Source organism: Lampetra planeri, chromosome 28 (genome assembly GCF_965212315.1).
Source record: "Lampetra planeri chromosome 28, kcLamPlan1.2.h2, whole genome shotgun sequence".
NCBI classification, from domain to species: Eukaryota; Metazoa; Chordata; class Hyperoartia; order Petromyzontiformes; family Petromyzontidae; genus Lampetra; species Lampetra planeri.
The window spans coordinates 7,582,920-7,606,443 of NC_136134.1; the positions used below are offsets into that span (position 1 = coordinate 7,582,920).

General features: G+C 48.2%; 1 protein-coding gene across 4 annotated transcripts in view; it reads right to left on the bottom strand.

Moving 5' to 3' along the window:
- LOC144728380 (SPRY domain-containing SOCS box protein 1-like) overlaps positions 1–23,524 on the bottom strand; it is an 88,351-nt gene that overhangs the window by 42,941 nt on the left and 21,886 nt on the right. Inside the window, exons 1-2 of one of the 4 annotated variants that reach the window (XM_078607774.1) lie at positions 10,548–10,963; positions 9,117–9,213 (exon numbers count right to left, since the gene is read on the bottom strand). The exons of 2 other annotated variants lie outside the window; for them this stretch is intronic. The gene's annotated coding sequence lies outside the window, so the exon portion shown is untranslated. Of the gene's footprint in view, positions 1–9,116; positions 9,214–10,547; positions 10,964–23,524 lie in introns of those variants that run through there. One more of the 4 variants, XM_078607773.1, reaches the window with a different exon arrangement.

A 23,524-nucleotide genomic window follows, 5' to 3' on the forward strand; every position in this document is an offset into this window, starting at 1 on the left:
AGATATATAGAAACGGTAGCACTGGACACGCTAACAACTTGCGCAAGCCAATCATTGCATCTGCTATCAAGTTTCAAACCGTATAACCCCCCACCCCACTTCATGATAGCGTCTGATAACACCGATAAGACCTTGGCACATTAAGCCCACGGAGGCAGACGCAGTGGGGTTCCCCGTTAAAAAAGTGCGTGGGAAGGTGCCGAGATCCCGTTCAATATCCTAAGACTTACAGGGCGAGAATTCCATATTTCTGGTGACAGGCACGAGTCACTCACGGGAAAAGCCACCTGCGTTTAAAAGGTGTACACAGTAACTGGAGCAAAAAACAAGGCATTTGGGATTCCATTAGTTTAAATGTTGTAAGTTGAAAGCAGCAAACCGCTGCGCCTAAATGAACAAAGGATTCAAATTAGTGCACGTCACCCGCTATGGCACATGGACACGAACAATAAAAAGAGATGAAAATTACCAAAAGCATCGTGGCGAAATGATGCATGCTGGGAAGTAGACACGCACATGGAGCCGCAAAACCAACATTATGCCACAAAGCAAGAATGCAAGTGGCTTTTGCGCAGCGCATGGACGGCTGGGAACGGACGGCCGATGTTCACCGAAGGTGGGATGGCAGCCAAAAATCAGGCACCACGTCCGAGGACAAAAGTCAACGCTCGTGCGTCGCAGCGGGGAAAAAACGGTGGCATAAGCAGGCGGCATGGGGGGGGGGGGGGGGCAGTCATCCAGCCGTGGATAGGACATTGGCTGAAAAATGCCGAATAGCTAATTTCATTCGTGTTATTTATTTTAAACTCATTATGCATTCCATGCGCACGCCTTTATTTTGCAAAGAGCACCACGAAAATTTATTTAGCCGTCATCAAAAACCAGCGAGGAGGAGGGGGGGGGGGGAAGGTGGGGGGGGAAGACGGACGACGAGTGTTGTCGCGCGGTTATTCCGAGCGTGTGAAAACGGGAGGGGGGGGTACATCACACACGCACACAAAACACACGCGCACACAAAACCACACCAGTTAACCGTGACAAGCTCCGTCACCTCCCGGCGGAACGCCCGCGGCCAGGTGAACGCGGCCTCGCGCCACGGGCCCGGGCCCCCCCCCCCACTCCCCCCACACAAACAAAATATGCCGCGTCATTTCGCCACGCGCAAAACGGAAAATAAATATAAGCAAGCAAATAAATCAAATGGAAACTTTTTTTGAAAAATAAAGCCCCGCGCAGCACACGCCCTATTGCGTAGTGCAATCCCCTGCAGATGCCAAATACAAGCCGCCCCTGGGATGGGCTCTTCTCGCTCTCCATATCACCCCGGAAAGCCACTTTTAAAACGTCAACAAGAACCCCCCACCCCCGCTCCCATCGACTTTTCAGGCTGCGAGGGGCAAGTGCCGTTAGCGAGCACTTACCAAGGCCGGCACGGTACACGCACAAAAAGGAATAGACCCGTAACATACCACGGGGCTTACAATCTCAGTTGCAAATGGTAGCATTGTGCAGAATGCCACTGGAAGACCCATCTCTTGCCCCCCATCACAGACACGGGAGGTGGTATGGCTATCACCATCAGCCATGATGACTCCACTGCTAGATGAAGGCATTGCCAACCCTTAAAAATCGCTTGCCCCACCACTTTCCGCCCCACCCCCAATTACCCCCCCCCCCCTTCCCCACCGCATCTGCCACCGTTGTTGGTTGCGAGCGGGAATGTTGCGAGCGGGAATCAAAATTCTGATTTTCGGGTTGGTGGCACAGCCGGCACTTGCGTACGCACATTTTCCACCTGCGTTACGCAAGCCGTGTTATACAACAAACAGGGCTCGGCAATCTGCATGCAGATTTATTTCAAAATTGAGAGATTGCCAAAGGGGGGGGGGGGGGGGAGAAATCCATTACTTCATGCACCAGTTGTTGCATCAAGCCAAACAACTGCCGACTGATCGTTTACTAAAAATGTACAATATTTATACCCGCGTTTACGCACACTGCACCGTGCCCACGATGCACCGCAAAGCTCAAGGTTTTTGTTGGGGCAGTGACCTTTTCTTCAGCGCTGCTCTCGATCAAAGTGTTCAAGTCGGGCAAGTTAATTGTTGCACGGACGATCTCGTTCAGCCAGTTGCCCGGCTATTTTTTTTTGTTTACAATGGAAATCATCCGTTGTGCACGAGCACGGCCACAACAATAAACTCCATCAACAAAAACAATGATAAATCACATGATGAAAGGGGGGGGGGGGGGCACACAGCTTACCCTTGGCATATGTGCTTGCAAACCCTGATGGTTCCCATTATCCCCACGCGCCCGAACTGACCGGAGGGAGAAAGACCTCACCCTCGTTAGGATTCTATTACAAGAGCACTTTTCAGACACGAGTAAAATCACCCGATTAAAACAAACTTGACCTGGTTACAGTGGAGGACCGTCATCCATTTTGGTGGGACGAGTCTAGTTTTGACCATGCGAATAAAAGGAGGGGGAAAAGTCGAGTGGAATAAAACATCGATATAAAAAAATATCAATCCCAAGCACGAAACTTGATTCGGATCTTTCGTGACTGCAGGAATTACTCTTTGGTTAATTCGGTAAAGGTCACGTAGAAACGTACGACTTTACCGAAAGAACCAAAGAGTAATCCCAAGCACCCCTCCGAATCCATGAAGAATATCACGCAACGATTTAACAATTATAAAATCCAACCACCAGCAGATGAGGCCCCCCCCACACCCCCCAGTTCTGCTATCACCTTGCCACCGATGGAGAGCCGTGAGAAAGGAATTCAACAGCTCGGCTTGCCGGGCACAAACGCGCAGTGCACGGAAAACTACCCCCGATCCAAACGCTGGAAAGTTTTTTTTTGTGGTTGTTGTTTTACTCTAACCAAGCAAACGTTACATCAGCTGTAGCATGTTGCAACATCTACACTTTACCGGTGCCCTCAGACTTGCATCACCGCTCACGGTTGCGGAGCGCGGTAGGGGAGGCGCAGTGTTTATGCCCCTCCCCAGCTTCTGACCCCCCCCGCCCCAATCCCTTTGCACATCTCGCTAGCCACAAAATCCACAACGCAAATGTGGGAAGCGCAGATTAAACGCCAAATGAAACCACGTCAGGAACGCTCGCGATGACAACGGCAGACGTGAAGACGATTTACTGTGCTTCGCCACACTGGAGACAAACACTTTTTAATCTAGATTGAAAACTACATTTCTTGGCAACTACTTTAAGCGTTTAGTTTGTGGTCCTAACCCCTGCACCTCCGATGAGCATGGTTGGATACGTACGGTGCGAAAGAAGTTCAGCATGCATACACTCGCAAAAGCTTCCTCTCATCCATTTATGTTCCATACCTCGACGCTTCTGTATTACACCTTGCAGTTGTGTTTTTAATTTTGTTGCATTTAAAGTTAGTTGGCGTGCATTCATTAAAAAAAAAGTCTGGCACAGCACACGAGGAGAGGAGGTGGGTATTGGAGCCAACGCCAAGCCCAGTCACTCCCCCCCCCTCCATCGCCAATGTTGATAACAACAACAGATGCTCAGTTTAGCCAGCGTCAAACGTAGGGGAAGCCCAGGTCAGGTTCGTCAACCATCTGTCACACAGCTGCAGTAGTAGCTGCAGCCAATTTGGCACCATGTGGCTCCGATGTTGCAAGTGGCACTTGTGCCAGGCTAGGTGCACTTTGGGGAGTTCCATGTCCATGGACACCAGGCTCCAAAAAATAAAAATGTTTGTTTATTAGGTACCATATTTCATTTAACTATACTTCACTATATTGGTGGCCAACGGAGGTTGAAAAGGGGGACCAGGCCCAAGCCACCACTGATGTCGCTTGCAGCTGGGGATCATTGACCACGGATGAAATATAATCAACGTTTCTTTAATCAAAATCACAACCGTGGATGGCAGTTTACTAAAAATTGTAAATGTATATTTTAAACCGGTTTTTAGTCTAGGATGGGAGAATTATCTTTTTGCAACCCTGGACACGAGGAGGTTTTGGCATAATACAGGGTGCTTACATTTTTATAAAAACACATTTGGAACTATCGTTTTTAAATGGAAAAATAATGGATAAATCACTGTAACATGATGACAATGTATGTTAATAGCTTCAAAAAGTCAACGAGTCTCCACTGGTTCACCATCATTGTCAACGTGCGCCTGAAATCTTCTCCAGGTGGTCTCCAGAGCACGGGAGGGCGCATGTCTTGGTGGTATTGTTGCAATTAAACGTTCTTTTTAAGCACCCTGTACCGCCAAATTACTTTCCTACTTCAGCAGGAAAAGCAGGGGGGCAGTAGGGGAGGGGGGGTGAATCTTTAAACAGATTAACAAGCTAACAATCGTCCAGAGACAAACGAAATAACAACATGCGTACGGAACGAGACAATGTTGCACGGTTGGGCACGAAGCAACATCTGAAGAATTGGCAGCACACCAGGATATTAAATGCTTGGTTGGAGATGGTCAAAAGAGCAATCATCACCGTCAGTACTTCAAGCAGAACGCACAGCCTTCATTATACAATGCTAATGACATGTCCATGCAACACCTGATTATGCCATTGCAGTCATCCTTGACGATTCATCATGCACGCGTTATAACGGTCCATGGAATTTCTTGAAAGCGTGGCTTTAGCCCCAAGGACAAGTGTGTGCGGGGGGGGGTGGAAAGACTGCAAGAAATCGGTGACGGCGGCGTCCCGACGTGAACTCGCGAAACTTTGAGGCCCTCCATAGAAGGGCTATTTAATAAAAATAAGAAGCACCACCACGGTGGCTAGGAGACGTTAACTACCTCGCCTGCTAGACGAGGAGGTCGTGGAGTCTCATCCGAAACCTGGTTGTAATTGCGCGCCTTTTCCCCCTGCATTTTTTTTTTACCACATCCTTCGGTTCCCCCCCCCCCTGCTTCTGAAAGAGAGAGAGCTCTGTGGGGGCCTTCCCCGGTAAAAAGTGATTTAGTTTAGAATAATAAAAAGGTTTAAAAGTTCGGAGCTTAAAGCCTTCACCACAGACCAAGAGGACCAAATATATGCGTACCCCCCCCCAAACCCACACCGCTAATCCTTCAGCCATCGTCTGCCTCCCCGGTACTCAAACATTCCTGCTGTCCAGACGACTCTTAAATTTACCACTCGGTTCATTCCAAACGCAACAAAGAAGCTTTGGCAAAAAAAAACTGAAGTTACTGTACCCGAGACTCTCTGCGCTAAATGCACCAGTCATCTGTGCCAATGGCTTCTTCAACAATAAATGCGTTTGCCATAAACATAAAAGTTAAATGTTGGACTTAAAGCTTTCGCGATGAGGAATTCAAACTCTTTGGGTCTTTTTGGTAAAGCCACGTAGATTGTTATTTTCTTTCAACCCATCTACGTGACTTTACCGAAAGACCCAAGGAGAATATAAAAGTTAAAATCGGCAAAATAAATCCATAATTTTTTCTCTTGGCGAGAAACACTCGTCTGCAAATATATTACTTCACTCATGGGTAGCCCCCCCCCCACCATCTCGCCTGGTAATCAGGTCAGTCGGTTCGATCCCAACCCCAACGGCCGTGCAATGACGCTGGACACGTTCTTTTCTTCAGAGCATTTATTTCAGACACAACCCTTTCTCGGATCTTGATGCTTGAACTTCGGTCCTTCCTCTGTGAACGTGCCCTCCCCCCCCCCCCTCGTTGCAGTCCCCTTTTTAAATTTCAGACTCCCCCCCCCCCCCGCCTCTGGAAGCGCCGCTCACCCCACTCTTCGGCCAATCCTCGTCCTCCTCCAACGGTTGTCAACCGTCGCCTCTGCAAGTCAACCCCTCGCTTCCCGCCCTCCACGTTCGAATCTCGTCTCCTGATCAATCGTCTTTGGAGGCCCCCCTGCACAAAATCGGAGGCCTTGGTCGACTCGGACCGGTCTGTTCGCACGTACGCTTGTCAGACAAGCGGCCCGTTGCCTCGGTCATTACATCTGTACGCTTAGGCGTTTGCATTTTTTTGTAGGTTCTCCGCTTCTCCCCTCCGCATTTAGAAAAAAAAGGCTTTTCAGAGTATTTGGCTGCAATAAATGTCCTCGTGATAAGCCACTTCATTGGAGTATATCATTTGCGGCCAGGTCTCTTCTTAAAAAAAGATATAGCTTAGTGGGCCTTACCTGGTAAAATAATGAATTTAGAATCGTAGTTTAAAAGCAATTGCCAAAATTCTGTAGTAGGGTACTCCTTGCAACTGCTTGCTCATGCCACTGCTGGTTGAACAACCTCCAACCATAGGGAGAGCCGAAGGGAAATCTCTGCAGAAAGGTCTTGGGCCTACTCTTCAGCACTGGTCAGATGTCTCAGAAGGGAGGTAGAGTAGCCACACTTCAGCCCACCCACAACCTGCCATTTGACTTGCCATGGGTTTAACCATTCATACCATCGCTGGATGGAGAGGCGGTGAGGTGAGGAATCAGCTTTGTTTAAACTTGCCGTGCCGGGGAATGGAATCAAACCAAAGACCTCCAAAAGGCTGCAAGTTCAGCGTGACAAACCATTACACAACGGGCAGCATGCAAATATATTATGGCAGCCTCAAATTGCAACCTGGCACAATCTGCATTCAATTATAGGAGCGTTTCGCTCACCAATGCTTCGTTGTCAACGATTTAATTCCTCATACATTGGATAAGCTCACCAGGCAGAATTAACACCACAATATTACACGAGAAAATGTTTGATTCTCTTAACGATGGCGACAGTGGCAATGTAATAGAATTCTCCAATTTGCATAATTGCCTTCCTTTCACAGATATCAGGGTTCTGATTGCGTCACTACATTTCTACAATTCACGCTGTAATCGCTGCAAGAGATGGCGATATCTCTCGTGTCCCCCCCCCCCACGTAAAACAGACTTTTGGGTCGAGTGCATGCATGTAGAACTTCTTTCACACACCCACCGTACGCATGTAGCCAACCGTGTTAAAAAATCGGGCGTGCGGATGTTGTAAGCCAGCGTGCCTGTCAAGGCCCGGCATTGTATTTGCAGCATCATGCCCGACTGCCTTTTATCCCCCCCTCCCACCCGCCCAAGTGGTGATAATTCGCAAACCATAACCAGGCACTGACCGTACCATGTTCAAGGTTGAGTTGACCCATCAAAGGGGTGGTCAAGAACAGGCACAAAAGTACCACTCTCGTGACCCGATGTTAGCCATGGTAGGAAATTGAACCGTTTCGTTTTAGGTGTAGTGTATCAACCCCACTATGCTAATTTCCCTCCCAATTTTTTGTTACAATGTTGTGAAAGTAAAAAAATGGTACCAGATTATTATTTGGGGCTTACATATCAGATAAAAAAAGGTATCAGTGTACAGACAAAATGGGAATTACACACATCAAAAACACCTATTTCTACGTTATTGTCCAGGTGGAGGTGGTAGGTAGTTAGGTAGTAGGCCCAAAAAATAAACAAGCCAATGTTCGGGGGGGTCCAAGCAGCTGAAGGGGTGGCAAAAAAAAAGGATGCAAATGTTAGCACAACATTCTAATCGAAATAAACAACGATCTCATCAGCATAACGTTTTCTCCCTCGTTTTGCATCCTGTCTGCATCTACAATCTCCCCACATGTAGTTTAAATTCTCTTATCTAATTTACGGATCTATAACTACGTCTTGCTCTCGCCTGTCTTCAGGAGACACAAACAATGCATTCATCCAATCCTGGCCCAAAAACAAAAATCAAATCATGCAGCTCGAAAAACGCAAGAACAAATCCCACGCGCAAGCCATCCATCAACGGTCACCGAATAATGAACAACAAGGCGATGCATTTACGGAATACGAGCACGTGGGTTAATTTGTCAGGGATCGCTCGCCGACGCGCAATTAATTCTGTGGGTTAAAAATATTTTTTTACCGCCCCGAATTGCGCTCATTTTTTTAAGCGTGGCCTTGAAAGCCATGGGGGGGGGGGGGAGAATTATTGTTGCAAACAGTAAACATGTGGGTTTGGTCCAATCGTAAAATACAATCAACTGCCCTCTCGCACAAACGGGAAAACCAGGAGGGTTCTATTTTGGAAGTAATGGAGAGAGAAACAACGATTTAATGCCATAGACATTTGTATTTGGGCAATGGTGAATCTTAAATACAAGGAACAAAGCACCGTTCAGAATTCAGATAGAAATACCAAGTTGCCATCAAAAACGGGAGATAAGCAACGCCTCATTTGCTCGTTCGAGCAGGCAATCAGACTTTTAAATAAAACCTCCTTGGTGGATGGTGGAGTCGCCTGCTTTAAAACTACACCACCACCATCTATACAGCAGTACAGACTAAAAAAAAATATCACGTTACACGACCTGCCACCTACTGGTGTGGACTCGACACTGCCGAGTAAACACGCGGAAGATCCAGCCTCGCGAAAACCACGGGCTTTCTCTGCCACAATCACCGCACAGTTTGTCAAAGACTGCCACAGGCAAAGACCTGCCCCCCCCCTCCCGAATTAAGTGGCGTTTGTGGCTTCTGGCACTAATCCAACATCGTGTTGTGGCAAAGGGTGGGGGGGGGTTAAGTTGGAACGCGCGGAGATCGGGACGAGGTTTGGCTCATCCTCAGCCACCGATGACTTTACGGAACAGTCACCCAGGTCAAATATTTGACACATCCTCTCCCTGCCCCACCACTGCCGCCTCCAGCCCCTTACCCCCCCCCCACCACCGCCCTCGATTACAAATTAAACAGACACTACTACGAAAACGTACCCACAGGGAGATCTCCGCCGACGACCTCACGTTTAATCATCTAGCAGCGGATAGCACTCGCAAACTCGGAAATTAACCTTTACCCCATGGTCAGTGGATGGTAAAGCTAAACCTGTGTGCGTGTCTGTGTAAGCAGAGCAGTTAACCCTTCGCCCGGTAACCTCGGTTAACTCGCACGCACCAAAAACATAGAGGAGTTGATCATGCTTTCAAACAGCAGCAGCATTTCAAACCAAGAGCAGTGTGGGTTTTTCCGAGTCAAATGAAATTAGTGTGTCTCCAACCTCGCTTCATTCCCAGTACGATGCGATTCTACGTTACGTGCGTTCTCCGTTGTCAAGCTCTGTTGCGAGTGTGTTACCGTGTGTTGCGCGGCAGGATGTATTTGGCTGCTATAAAGTTTCCACGTGGTAAAGCCACTTGGTAGGAGCTTTCATTTGTGATGGCCAGGTCCGATTCTGGAGAGAGAAAAGGAGCTAGATAACTCACCTGGTACAATAAAAAAAATAGTTTTAGTATAGCAGGTGTGAAGGTTTTTCCTCTAGGCTGGGAGATTTTTTTTCGGGCAGTGAACTGGGAAAAAAAACCCACCTATCTCCTAACTACCAAGCATGGGGAACAAAACGTCGGACATGGAGCCGAACAACAACGCAGGGGGAAGGAGGGGGTTTCAAGAAAATGAAGTTCCCAGCACGAAGAGATGCCGAACAAATCACGCAGGAAAAAAACACAATCGCAGTGCTGTGCAGCGCAAATCGTGCAAACCCGAGCAGTAAAAGAGAGTGTTCTTATAGTCAATGACACGGTGCAGACGACACACGAAAAGTGCATTTCAAAAACCGATAACCCCCTCCCCCCCCCAGGAACACCATGATAGCTAGCCACAATATCGTACTGAAAATCAGATAAAATAAAAGCGCTTTGTTGTATCAAGTGCTCACTTACATAAATTGACACTCGCAACGATAAACCAGGCGCCGGCGCTGTGTGTGTGTATGTGTTCCGCCAAATCCGGCAGATCGGGCACAATGAAATCACAGGCCGTTGTACATTGGCAATTGAGGCCAGCATTACACCCCCCCCCGTCTCAATCATTGCAGCGGACTGGCAAGACGAAGCCACACACACGCGCGAGGGTTGGAACACAATGTTACTAATAACAACCCCAATAACAACAAACCAGAGGCTACGGAGTAAATATGGACCCACAAAAACCGCGGGTATTCGTGGCACAACAGGTTTAACCACGTGTAAGATGCGACGTTTACGGGGGGGGGGGGGTTCGTGAATAAGTGTCGAGAAAAACCAACTGGATTGCTACCGTTCAGCGTGGTACAAGTCGGGTGGATTTCAATGCAGTCCACCGCAAAACTTCTGTAGTATTTCTTGGGCGTCAGAAATTAAAGGAAAAACGAATCTCAGGTCAAGTCGCTGTTAACTTTGATAAAGGAGTAAGATGTCTCAGCCGGGGGCTAGCTCTGCTGGCGAAATGGAGATGCGAATATATGTCTGGCATTGGAGAAAATATTGTATTACCCAAGGAGCCGGATACACACAAAGAGCAGCGAAACCATCAAAATGTTAAACATTCAATTAGTAAAATGATGCTTACGCGATTTCCATCAATTCTGTTAAGTTTCACAAGACGTGGACTTAGCCTCATACCAATAATCACAACATGTCATAACCCTAGGATTAAGATGCCAGCAAAAAAGAAAACACCTGAAACGATTTAAAAAAAAAACCAACCAGAAAGAAAAACCTCCACAAGTAAATCGCAGTCGAACCTTACCTTGGCGATGCAGGAGGAGACGGCAGGTTTCTGGACTCGTGGTCGCACAACACAAAGTCTCGCGTGAAATCAGCAGCAGCAGCCCGCGCAAGAGGTTCGGCTTTCGTTAGCAGAAGTCTCTCAGACGGTCATCGCGAGGGAGACGCAAAGGAGGGCAGAGAGAGAGAGAGCGCCAACAGCGCAAAAATAAAAATCGCCCAGACGCTGCCGTTTAATTAAGGGAAGCCGGGCAAAGACCGCTTGCTTACGGAGGGGACAGGGCAGAGGAGGTGGTGGTGGTGGGGCACAAAAATACTGGGGAGGCATAAATACAACTAGAGGGTACCCCCACCCCCCCAACCAACCAGATGACACGCGCGCCTAACGCGCCCGCGACTGCTCCGCACCCGGCGTCTGAACGCGCTCGGCCGACGCCGCACTGTGGCTTGCAAAGCCGTGCGAGCCCACCAGATAAGCCACGGTGAGACCACGCCTCTCCATTCATCCACCCCCCCCCCCCGGTTCTTGCCTCCAACACGGCTCACCCCCCCTCCTCCTCGCCTCCCCTCCAACCCCGGCTTAGGCCGCGTGGCTCCCCCTACCGCCACTCTTCTAGAGCACTGCCCCATCCCACTTGTCCTGCTCCGCTCTCTCTCTCCCCTCCCTCCTCTCCACTACCCTCCAACCATCCCACCACCCTCGTCCCCACCCCTATTTTCTCTCTCGCTCATGAAAAAAATAACATCCACAACCAGAGCCACAACATCCACAGCCTCGCCGCCGCCGAAGGTTTCATTTCTCAAGGGAGCATTTTCCCGAAGGCGCCCAACACAGATTTGACTCGACCACACCAACCACGACTGGATACCTGTGAAAAAGAGCTTCATAGCTCATCGGATTCCTCCAGTAAAAAAAAAAATTATTATGAAAAGGTGGGGGCGGGGAAGTTTCCAGAGCTCAGTCCCGTACAGCTCCACCTGAAATTAACTTGCAACCTCCCATGGTGTTATTCTTCGAGATTCCGGATCAGTGTTTATTTTCATGTGGGCGTTGCATTAGCTTGTTATGAATATGGTGGGTGTAGCTTTCAGATCCAGCGTTTTGAACTTCATATGATAAGTGAGAAATGTTTAGCTGCATTGTTTGAGAAAAGTTTCCTAGAACGATTGTAATAAATAATTCGCTTCTAAAATGGGCTTAAGGTTAAAAACAAAAATAGTCCTGGAGTAACAATGCAAATCGATTTCAAATCAACCAGTTGCTATGTTTAAGCTCACGACACATGCACGTTGTCCTTCTCCCGCACGACGAGCACGGTTAGCTACGTATGGTGTGAAAAAAGTTTAAGATACTTACACTCCATAATAGCCTACGAGTTTAAAACACATACGGACTCACCCACCTCACGGTTGACCACGTACGGTGCGAAAGAAATTCACGCACGTGTAACATGGCGCCTTCGTGGTACCCTTGCACAGCGAGTCGATTTGCAAAGCATGGAATCGCCAATTTTATTTTTCTAAAAATCGTTCGAGTTGCAGCCCATGGGTTTGGTTACAAACACAGACGCCACTGGACGCGATCGTGGACAGCGGCGGAGAAGAATTTGGACTCCTCGTGCCAGGCGAAGGAAGAAGATGCACGAGAGAGCACGTCCGCCACGGAGATGGAGCAATGGAGATTTCAAAATCTGCAAGTACCGTGATGGGTTCTCGTGGCCGATACGTTCACCGCCGCAACGGGTTCGGTTTTGGAAGGTGTTACTGAAAATCGTGCCAATTCATGGAATTTCTTGGGGGAGTGGGGGGGGGCTCATTCCACCACTAATTAAAAACATTGATTCCCACCCGCTAAGTCGATGGGTTTCTTGGTCAGAGTGCACACAACGTGCACGGCGCGTTCACTCAGCACGCCACTTGTTTACCGAGTTTCAGAAATGGGTCGACGTCACGATCGCCTTACCTCCCACCAGCTGTACTTGTTTGTTAGCAACAGTGCGGTAACACAAGAATATTATTATTCGTCTACCCACCCCCCCCAAACAGAAAGCCGCATGGAGGAGTTGGGGCAATGCGCGCGCAGTCAGCCGGGTCTCATTTCACACAGCCAGTCTCCAGATGGTTGCGCAACTTCCATTTCCCCCCCCACCCACCTAAAAAAGACAAAAAGAAAAATGTGCCAAGGGGAACGCAAGAAGGTCAACAATACGATCCTACCACGTCTAGCCGTGTTCCTTAAGAGAGTAACATCGTCATCGTCACCCGTGGCCAATCCACTGCTGGATGAAGGACTCAAGAAGCCACCACCACCACACCTTGTGATCAAATGACGATGAAGTAAATCCTCATAGGGGGGTCTGCAAAGATCGACAATAATACATGTATTTTTAAATCCTTCATATCAAGTTCGCTTGCTTGCGCGCTTACGACCGTGCAAATCTTTCGGTCGTTTTTTAACCCACTTCCCGTGATCCAATCGAGCTGACACTTTAGGAATTTTTTATTATTATATTTAATTACCAATTGCTTAATGGTGGCAGGCAATCATCTGACCCATAGGTGGCAGCCATCTCAAGCCAGAGGACGAGAGGATTCTAGCCGCCACGCATATAAAGGATTTAGTGAGAAACTGTTTTTACGGGTAAATTTTTTTTTTTTTTACACATTTACTTCGCAATTTCTCCCCCAAATATTAATCCGGACTGCGATTGGCAAATCGTCACAAGGCGAAGTTGTCCATTCGGGTCTCACGCACGGCAGCAGCGGCAGCACCCGCTGCGTTACGGAAGTTTACATCGGTGTAAATCCACACAACGACCGTCGTCGAGATGCCCCCCCCCACTTCCCTCAAGTGACCTCACGATTCACGCCAGTGACGGGGGTGGTGGGGGGCCGTACTTTACCCACCCACTCTGCATATGGAGGAGCAGCGGCGAAGCTTTGCCGTACGCTAGCCAAACGCGATATTTCATTTCAGAGCTCCGGGCGTATTGAGCGCGGAACCCAATTTCAGGCGACGCTTTGCTCTTATAGCCGTTGGTGACCGAGTCGACTGACGAACCATCAACCTCGCTACAAAACAAACGCTTGAGAGAACAACGTTGAAAAAAAAAACCAGGCAAGCCACCTTGATCCGAACGGAGGATATCGGTGCCCAGCTCAACGCGCCGAACTCTAAAAAAAAAAAATCACACTGGCCGCCAAAAGGGGGATTTTTTGACTGATAAAAACTAATTTTACATTTATAAAAGCCAACCGATATATACAAATCTGGCCATCCGCCTGACGATCCTGGTTGTAATTGCTGGCGAAAATGTCGTACTCCGATTGTTAATTTGCTCTCCAATACACCCGTGTGTGCTGTACTAGTGACGAATTGGCACGTTCCGTTAACGCGACAACCTTTACCAATTGGCTGTCGGGTTTAACGACAAATTTATAGTCAAGCGATCCAACCCCCCCCCCCCCTATATTATCGACATATGCCGTCCGATTAGAACTCAGAGGGTCTTAGACGGGAAATGTAGTCAAAACGCCTAGATGATTGACTTGGGGATGGGCGGAGGGGTGGGTGGGTAGAAACCAAAAAAAATGGCAAACTAATTACACGTCAAGTATGTCTGGATGCCATCTGGACTTGCCAAAAGCTCAGAGGTCCAAGGAGAGAAAAGAAGCCTTGTTTCAGACCACGCACCATGCCCACATTCTGCGCAGCATATTTTGGGCAAACCCAGAAATGTGTCACTGCAGGGTTCAGTGAGGTTTTACAATTCAGAAAATGATGTGCACCAAATTGCAGCCCATGGGTGGTGTGGACCAGGGCAGCGGCCACTAACAGCTCGTAAACCAGCAGTATTTCTTTAGTATGGCTGACTGCTGATGAGTCTTGCAAAGGGGGGGCAAGACCGGCCCCAGAGTTTGCAAGCTTGACCAAATGTTCGTGGGTCACACAGCATGGTGTGGCGGAAAGTCAATTAAAACAAAGTCTAAAAATACAAAGTTTCACTGTATGTGGGGATACAGAACAGGCGATGTGCATCAAAATTTATAGAGTGTAAGACTAAACGTCACATTTGTTAATAAAAGGTGGTAAAAAGAAGGTCACGTACACGTTAGGAAAAGCTTTTGGGCAAGGACTCTTTTTCCAAAGAACAGTCATCTACCCGTGGGCCACCTCCCCCCCCCCCCCCAAAAAAGGTTTTTGCACAACTCAGGGTAGGGTGCCACAGTGCCGAGATGTTAACTACCTCGCCTGGTATGTAGGAGGTCGTGGGTTCGATCCAGACCCCAAAAACGCCTGTTGTATACTTGGCGCTTGCATGTGCGTCTTCTCCGAGTCCTCCGTTTCCCCCCCCCCCCGCCACATTTCAGAATCGACACGCGTTTAGAGTATTTGTGGCTGCTATACATTTCCACAAGCCATTTCAATGCGCTATCATGTATCACCAGGTAGCTCCTAAACAGAGAGCTATATCATTTAGTGAGACTTCCCTGGTAAAAAATAAAACAGGTTTAGTTTCCCATTTTAGGGCACAGGCTGCGGCATGGATACCGTACAGGAGAAATATTGAGCGTGGGCGGGTGGGGTTGGGGTGACAAACCACACGAAAACAAATCGACTTCGGCGAGGCACGGACATGCGATCTCTGTAAAGAACATTGAGGACCAACGTGGCATTCTATTTTCTAAACAAACAAAAAGACTGCAAGGGGATAGCGTCTGAACAAATTTCAAAAAGTGTATATCCTTTTCATCATGCAACACCAGCAGCAAAGCAGGACCAGCTTTCCGTTTTCATTCGAGACATTAAGAGCAAAGCACGTGGGGGAGGGGCACTTCCAGAAGCTGGGGGGGATGAAGCTGAATTTGGAAGAGCCCCTAAGGGGGGTTAGGGACGGTCGAGCGGAAAAGGGGGCTGGAAGGAGGAGGTGATGTGGTAGAGGAGGAGGAGGGGACACCCCTTGCTTTTGTTGTGCATTCCTCCTACTGGCTGGGTCGGACAAACGCCATCTGTAGACCTGCGAGACGGGGGTGGGAAGAGTGTGGCGCGTGTTGTTGTCGAAGACAGACGACACACTCCGTTATTCTCTTTACACAAACACCCAACCGCGTGCACGAGCTAGCGAGCATGTGCCTCGACGCCAGTTCCCCTACCCCGGCCACTGCTGCTGCTGCTGCTGCCACCCTGCACCCAGATACCCCCCTCCTACCCATCATAATTGAGTTATTGGCCCCCCAAAATGGTTTATCAGCACCAACGCAGGGTGGAAAATTATTATTGTCCTCGAAGCAGTTTTTTTTCGTCGTCTCGATCGCAAACATTTATGACTGCAAGGTCACAGCGGTAGCGTTTTATTGTATTTACGAGATACGCGTTGTTCAAAAGAACAATTCGTTCGTATGGCGGGGGGGGGGGCAACATGCTACAAAATTTGCAAGCCGTTTCACGGCTTCATGAAACACGAACGCAATGTGACATCTTTAGACTCCGAATTTTATTAGGCGGTGCTTGTAGACTTCACATGGCTGGTATCGACCCCAAGGCTTCTTGCCCAGGGTGGACACTGGTAGCATTTGCCAGTCCTCAGGTGGTTCAAATCAACACCCACCCCACCCTCGACTGTAAGCAGACCCAGCAACACCGCTACTGCCAACCAATCCCTCTCCTCTAGACTCACCATCCCCCTTCCATCTCCTCAAGCCCGAACGTAATAAGCCGCCTGGACAGAGACACACAAGGAGATAAGGTGGCTTACCCCCTCCCCCAACCCCCGTCCTCCCTCCCTCCCACCCCGTCCCTCAAAACCCAGTAATTGGCTGCGTTTGTCATCTGTCCATTATTCACCCCACACACACGCGGGGCTGCGTGCTTCCTCGCGAGCCGCTTTGTTCTTAACGGTTTGCGCAGTTCTCCTCCCGCAATGAAACGACTGGGTCGCTTTGTCAGGCGTGCTGGTGGACACGTCTGTAGTCAACCAGATGAGATTGGGGGTAGGGGGGTCGACGGGGTCACTCAGAGATGGAGCCGTCGTTTTACGAGATATCCAACCTCTCCCGACTGGGAAACTAGGTGCCTGTAGTAGGCAATAGGAGAAGAGTTTGTACCCATCTGTGCGGTGCTCCGGGTTCTTACACTCCTGTAGCGTGGGTAATCCCCAGGAGCTCGGATTGCCGACTCTTGTATACAAATAAAAAAATATATATTACACACACACACACACACTGTGGCAATTAGCTAAACATTCTAAAAAAAAGACTTTTCCGTTTTCGGACTCAAGGCTGGGACATGTATAAATGGTTATTAACAGCGCTTCGTCAAACCACTGCCAGACGAATGCCCCCCTCTACCCATGCCGTGTCAGTCACGTGCGTCGCTTCACCGTATGTCACCTTGCGGGTCTGCACAAGTTGGTCATGGTGGTGGTCCAGCACGCTACGGCCCGGAATTAAACTCGGGTTGTTGGTTCTTAGCACGTCGTGTCGAATCCACTCTGCTACCCATCATCTTGCATTAAAATCCGCAGGGTACATTTTTTTTTTACAATCGGCACCCGTTTCAAGTTTCAAACGACGCCATTAGCCGAGAAAAGAGGGCAAATGAGACAGCCTGAAACCAGAGACACATTAAACGGCACAAATTAAAGCATTATTAATCCGATTGCTGGAAAAGATGTCGAAAAGAAAAAAAATAGCCGTCTATTACAGATGGTTATCACCGCCTCGTGTGCGCGTTTCTCCAGCCGTGCGTCACGGCGTTGTGCCTTCAAACGCTTCGCGTACAGTATCTCCAAAGTTGAGGTCTCCTCACACCCATCCACAATGTCCTGTTATGCTTATCTACCGTGCAGCACTTGCCCGCCTCAAAATATCTTTCTATGGACTTGTCCCTAATCATCTCACTGCTCTCCGACCTTTCCCTTCTCAAATTATAATCCCCTCCAAGACCCCCATACCTGTTCCCCTCTCTCATCTCATTCTGCTCCTCCCCACACACATTCTAATGGTTTTTTTCCCTCTGGTCCCACTCCAAATCCCCTCTACGCACTTTTTGCTCTAGCAAAAAGGGCTCTGTCAAAAATCCTGTGGGGGTCCAATCTTCGCTGATAGCAAGTTCGCCCCCCCCCCCCCTTTAACTCTGCTGCCCCCACAGTTTCGAGCTCCCTTCCCCCAACCATCTGTGCTGTCGACTCTCCCGGCCTCTTGTTTAAGTGCAGGCCGCAACCTGCGACTGCCCGCCTCTACTAAAAGGGTTAAAAAAAAACACGCCAAGCGTTTCTGTAGTCTTAAATCCAAACCGTATAAACTAAAAAAATATTTTAAAAACCAAACCATTTTTATTCTACAAGATAAGGCCCACCGAGCTATGTAGTGGTTTTTCAGAAGAGACCTGGCCACAAATGATAGCTCAATTAAGTTATCATGTGGGGAAAAAACATCTACAGGACCACGGGGAGAGACACATGCAAACTCAAAATATTACAGGCGTCGTGGTTGAACCCACAGCCTCCTGTATACCAGGAGAGGTAGCTAACTCGGCATCGCATTATCCTGCTAATCCCATCCCACACACAATATCCTGCAGACCTTCAGCAAAACGCAATTCCTGTGGCTCCCATCCCATCTCCCCCCCACATCGCCTTCGTGTCTCCCTCTATCCACATTCGCCTATGGCTCCTATCCCATACCACACACACACAATGTCCCATAGACCTGCAGCAATAACATTCCTTAAGACCCAGTAAGAGTCCTCTCCTTTGAGACCGTGCGTCTCTTGTTCCAGCAACACCTGAGTCGAGTGAAATGCTCTTAACTTCTGCACGGCAGGAGAAACGGATCCAGTTGCAACATAAATCCCGAGTTAAACCTCGTTCTCGAAACCGGAATAGCGAAAGGGGACCGATTGTAAATGTAAAAATCGGGGGGGGGTGGGGGGTAAACAAAAGTTGAAAAAAAAATGGGATGGCAAACAGGTCCAAGAAAACTAAAAAACAGGACAACAATTGTTTAAGCAGATAAATACGATATCAACAGGAATGCAAAATGACTAAAATGAAACAGAAGCTTTCGTGACTGCAGGAATCCACTCTTTGGTTCTTTCGGCAAAGTCACTTTACCGAAAGAACCAAATTATATGAAACACAGAAGGTAAATAAAAAAAATTATTTGGTAAATGCAAAGAGAATCACGCCACACTGCATGCAGCAATGCAATCAGGTTACAAGCTGCCAAACAGCCAATATTTACTCGCAATGTTTACGATGCAGCAAATGACGGCGGCACGGGCGATCATTTCGCTGCCCTATTTGCACTGCTCATTTCAGAGTGCAGCTGCTCCACAAATGTGTTGCCAAACGGACGACCCCCCACTCCCCAAGCAACAGCCAATTCTCTCCGCATCGTTCTTCTCTTGCAACGTAAACTTCACTCGTTGGTTTCTCATCCGCCCTTGGGTTGAGTACTCAGTCTATCACTCACCATTGTCTCAACCACCACCACCACCACCACACACTGCAGGTCACAAACCCGGTTCTCTTCGCACGCGCCGCCAAGCTTCGGATACTACCTCCCAATAGTCTCCCAAACCCAAGTTCGCATTACCCCCCTCGCTCTAGTCCAGAAGCTGTTAACGTCATCGCCTGCAACTTTAAGTGTGGCGCTTGTTGGTGGCCACTTAAGTGTTCTGTGGGGCCCCCTTGCTCAGCAACCAATCGGGTGCCTCGGCGGGCAACAGCTTGGGCCCTTTTCAAGGGGAGGGTATTGAGGACATCCAGATTAATGTTTGGGGTGGGTTTTTTTTGGTATGTTCAAGTCTCTAGACGGTCATCGAGCTCGTGCTAGGAGCATGACGTCAGGTCGATCGTGATGCGCGCGTTCAAGTTGCCCGGGCGATCTTCCCCCACCACCCCCTAGGTTTGGACGGACGTGGGGAGGGGGGGGGTCAACACGCTAAAAACCGCAGGATTCCAGGCCAGGCCAACACACGAAAAAAAAAACTAATTTGGCAGGATGCTTCTCAACAGCTGAATGAGACACGACCACTGGGCCCCCACAAGCTCTTAAAAGGCTGGCAGCATGCCGATGTAACCTCTGGATGATGTGAAATAAAAAAGGAGTAACAAAAAAAATGAATGAGCGGAGAGGGCTGTAAAAATCAGCAAAGGTTAACAAGTCTCAACATTGTGTTAAAAAACACATTAGCCGAATAATGTTGAAATGCAGGCCAAGTAAATTGTCAAGGCAAAATGGAAAAACAAGCGCGCCAAATAAACCCCCAGCAAATTTGGCACTTATCACTTGATTAGGACCAATGGTTACAATATATCACTAAGTTAAGGATGAAGTATTGGTTAAATGACCCCCACAGCACAAGGAGGCCCTCATCCAGCAGTGGATTGACAAAAGGGGCTGTGGAAACCACTTGACCAGTTATAAAAACACTCGTGCCAATGTTTGGAGCAAATTTAATTATCACATTGAAATAAAGCAATCGTGGAAATCCCTTTTGTCAAGCCCTACAGAATCAACATATCCCCCCCCCCCCACCATCTGGTCGATAGGCATTGGCCGACCATACTTCACCACCCTGGTCAGTGTGGATTAGTGAAGGTGGTTTTGGTGGTGCTAGCCAAGCTGGGGAACCAAACTCGGGTCACTGCAGAAGTGCAGTACACCAACCGCTTTGGCGCTCCTTCAAAAGAATTAACAAATAATCTCAATTAAATGACCAAATCTATATACAAAGAGAGCAATGTTACGCCAACTTATTAATTCAATGTCCATTCGTGGGCTATGGCTAAATCCGCTTGAGAACAGCTGCTTCGAAGAGGCTCGCGGCGTTTATAACGTCGTTTGCCCCATTTTCAAAATCGAATTAAAAGCTGGTCCAAGGCAAATTGGGTTTGCAAATCATGGCGGCGTTTAAAATGGACAATCTTGCACCCGTCTTCAGAAGCACTGGGGTATTTAAACAAAAAAAACCTAGATTTTGCAGTAGTGTTAACGTTTAAAAAAAATAGTGACAGAGCCACAAGAATGATAAAAACAGGACGTTCATGAAAAGAAATGTAACACATATTTGGAAAAACCAACGTCTACAATAATAAACACGCATGTCAAATATAGCACGGAGACAAATGAACACCATTAATCTAGGTTGACATCTAAAAAAAAAAGTTGCAATTTCTACAAATAATGTATCATTACTGTAATTTCAAACAGTTTCTTTAATATTTTCTTATTATATTACAGGCGAGATGTGGGGGATGGCACAGTAGTTCACGCACTGAAAACCAAGTGACCCGGGCCAAGTTGTGGAGATGGACAAAAGTGGCGAGTGCCATCTGAATCAATCTTGGGCCCCCCCCCCCCTTCTCCTTCCCGTATGGACCGGCGTGGTGAAGTATGGTCAAAACAACCGTCATGGGTGACCGACGTGGGACAGGGTGACAAACGGTGAACTGACACTAGGAGACATCTCCTTTACCATTGGCAAAGTATAGTGATAGGTTTTTACCTTTTCAACTGGTACACAAACTGACACCTTTATACAAGGCATCATGTTTGCAATAACCACAACACAAGCAAGGCGCTCTTCTTCCCACCTCCCCCCCCCTCCAACCCAGCTTAAATATACGCTCCAAGCTTAGTGGCGTTTCATTCTTCACCTGAGGACGGCTACTTGCGTTGTGGCCGAAACGTCGTGAGAATTATTTTATTATGTTTTATTTGTATTATTTTATTACTTCCCTTCTACGTGACTTTACCGAAAGAACCAAGAAGATGAACAACACAAGCAGTCAAAATGCAAACAAAAATAAACTACTCTGATAATGATGATTGAAATAAATAAAGCAATCGTGTACGCCTATTGGCGTCATCTGGTCCAACACCAATGGAGACAAGGCTCTAAGAAAAGCTGTCTCAGGTGTGGACCAATCAACTTCAAGGACAGTACAATACATTATCATAGTTGTTTATTTTTGTTTGCATTTTGACTGCTTGTGTTGTGGTTATTGCAAACATGATGCCTTGTATAAAAAGGTGTCAGTTTTTGTACCAGTTGAAAAGGGTGAACGGACATTTCACCACGATCGGTAAACACCCTTATTTACAACCGCAATGTTATTTATAGTCTCGTGCATAAGACTCTATAATCAGGTTTTATTTTTGCCGACTCACGAAGGACCAAACCACACGCGTGGCATCACGAGGACACGATTCGTTTGTTCTTCTGCAACGTCACGCTCAAAAGCAAATCAAAGGGCGACGGACATCGCTCCTTCTGCCCACGTGCTGTGAAACGGAGACCCCAATGAAGAGACGGTCAGGGGGGGGGGGGTGAGGACGCGGGTGGTGGTGGTGGCTAGGGTGTACGACCAACACGCGCTTTTTTTGCAGTGTCAGCTGCGCATGGGACGGACAAACCGGATCCACTCCGCGCCAGCCGCCGCCGCCTGCCGGTGCTTGGGTGACCGAAGGTCGTAGTCGTCCAGAGCGCAGGGAGACAAAAACTCAAACTCGACGATTGGGACGCAGGGCAGGCAGAGTGGTGCACACACGCTCGTGTTTAGCCGCGTCCGCGTTAACCCAACGCTGTATCATCAGAACGTGACTAAAGCAATGGTCAAGTTTCCGGTTGCCGAATGAATACGTTGTAAAGGTCGCACTCATTTTTACACACGAAGCGCTCGCCACAAATCGTTGCCGATCTGTCAAAGAAGCATCAACCAATCACGCCAACGCCAGTCACTCAGCGGCCTCTGGCTAGCCAGCGAATAAAGGCAGTCACCCGATCGTGCGCTTTTGCGGCCGTCTGGAACGCTCTTCTTTCCGATATCAGGGAATCCACTGGAACCAAGCGCCTTTAAATTGTAAATTTTAAAAAACTTATTTTCTTGAGAACTGCTGCGTTTTAGTCGTCTTTCCCACCACTCCTCCGATTAGAATTAGCACGGTTGGCTACGTACAGTGCGAGAAAGTTAAATTGCCAAAACTTCGCAGGACAGCACCAGAATACAACGGCTACGGCTACCCCCGCAAGAGAAAGCGAGTATTCGAGAGACGCCTCGTACTCAAAACATCGGCCCCGTATTATTTCATACGAGCCAACTCGAACGATTTAATTAGGCATGGCTGCATGTATCATTCTTCCAATTCCCCACGCTCGCATTACATTCATACAAATAAACAAGCGCACACGCACCATGCTGCAGCGATTATCTTTGATTTATCGAGCAGAATCCGCCGTGCCGTGGTCAGCGATCTCGGCCTCTTATTTTCAAAAAATCGATAGGCCCATGGTGTTTTTTCCCCTCCCTCTTTCCCGTTTCTGCGGTTGGGTGGTCTGAACACCAAGAGGGCTTTCCTTTGGAGGACAAAGTTCATTTCTCGGTGGCCATGCCGCCCACTCCCCACTTCCACGCAACAGCAGGTCCCGCTCGCCACCGTCCCCTCGCATCAGCCAACGTGTTCATGTGCCAATGAACACCGGGAGAGATCGGGCTCTTCCGAGCAAGTGGGTCACAGCGCGTCGATGTTAATTGCGAAATGTCAGCATTATTTGCCCGATCGTGTGAAATTAGGATTCTATAAAAAAGGTGTAAATATTAAAGTTGCTCCACTGTATAAACAAGTGTAATAGACATCCGGGTTCAGCATTACAGACTCTTGCGGCTTGCAGGCTACGAAGGCCGATATTTGGGTGTAAAGATGCATCGGATTTTTCAATTCTTAAGCTCACGATACAGTTTTTTACATCAGTGTGGCTTTAAAAATGGGCCCACGGTTACTGCGATGTTAAAATAGCTTTGATTAATCAGTACAAAAACATTGACAATTCATCTTCACATTTCACCAAGGCTGATGTGGAAAACAAGCAGCAGGGGGTTATGGCTTCCCACATGCCGTGCCACCTTTGTCTCCCCATTGCAGCTTGCTATTTTAGTCCAAATCAACCTAGGGGAAAGAGCCCAGGCTTGGTTTCAGATAACACTTGGTCCA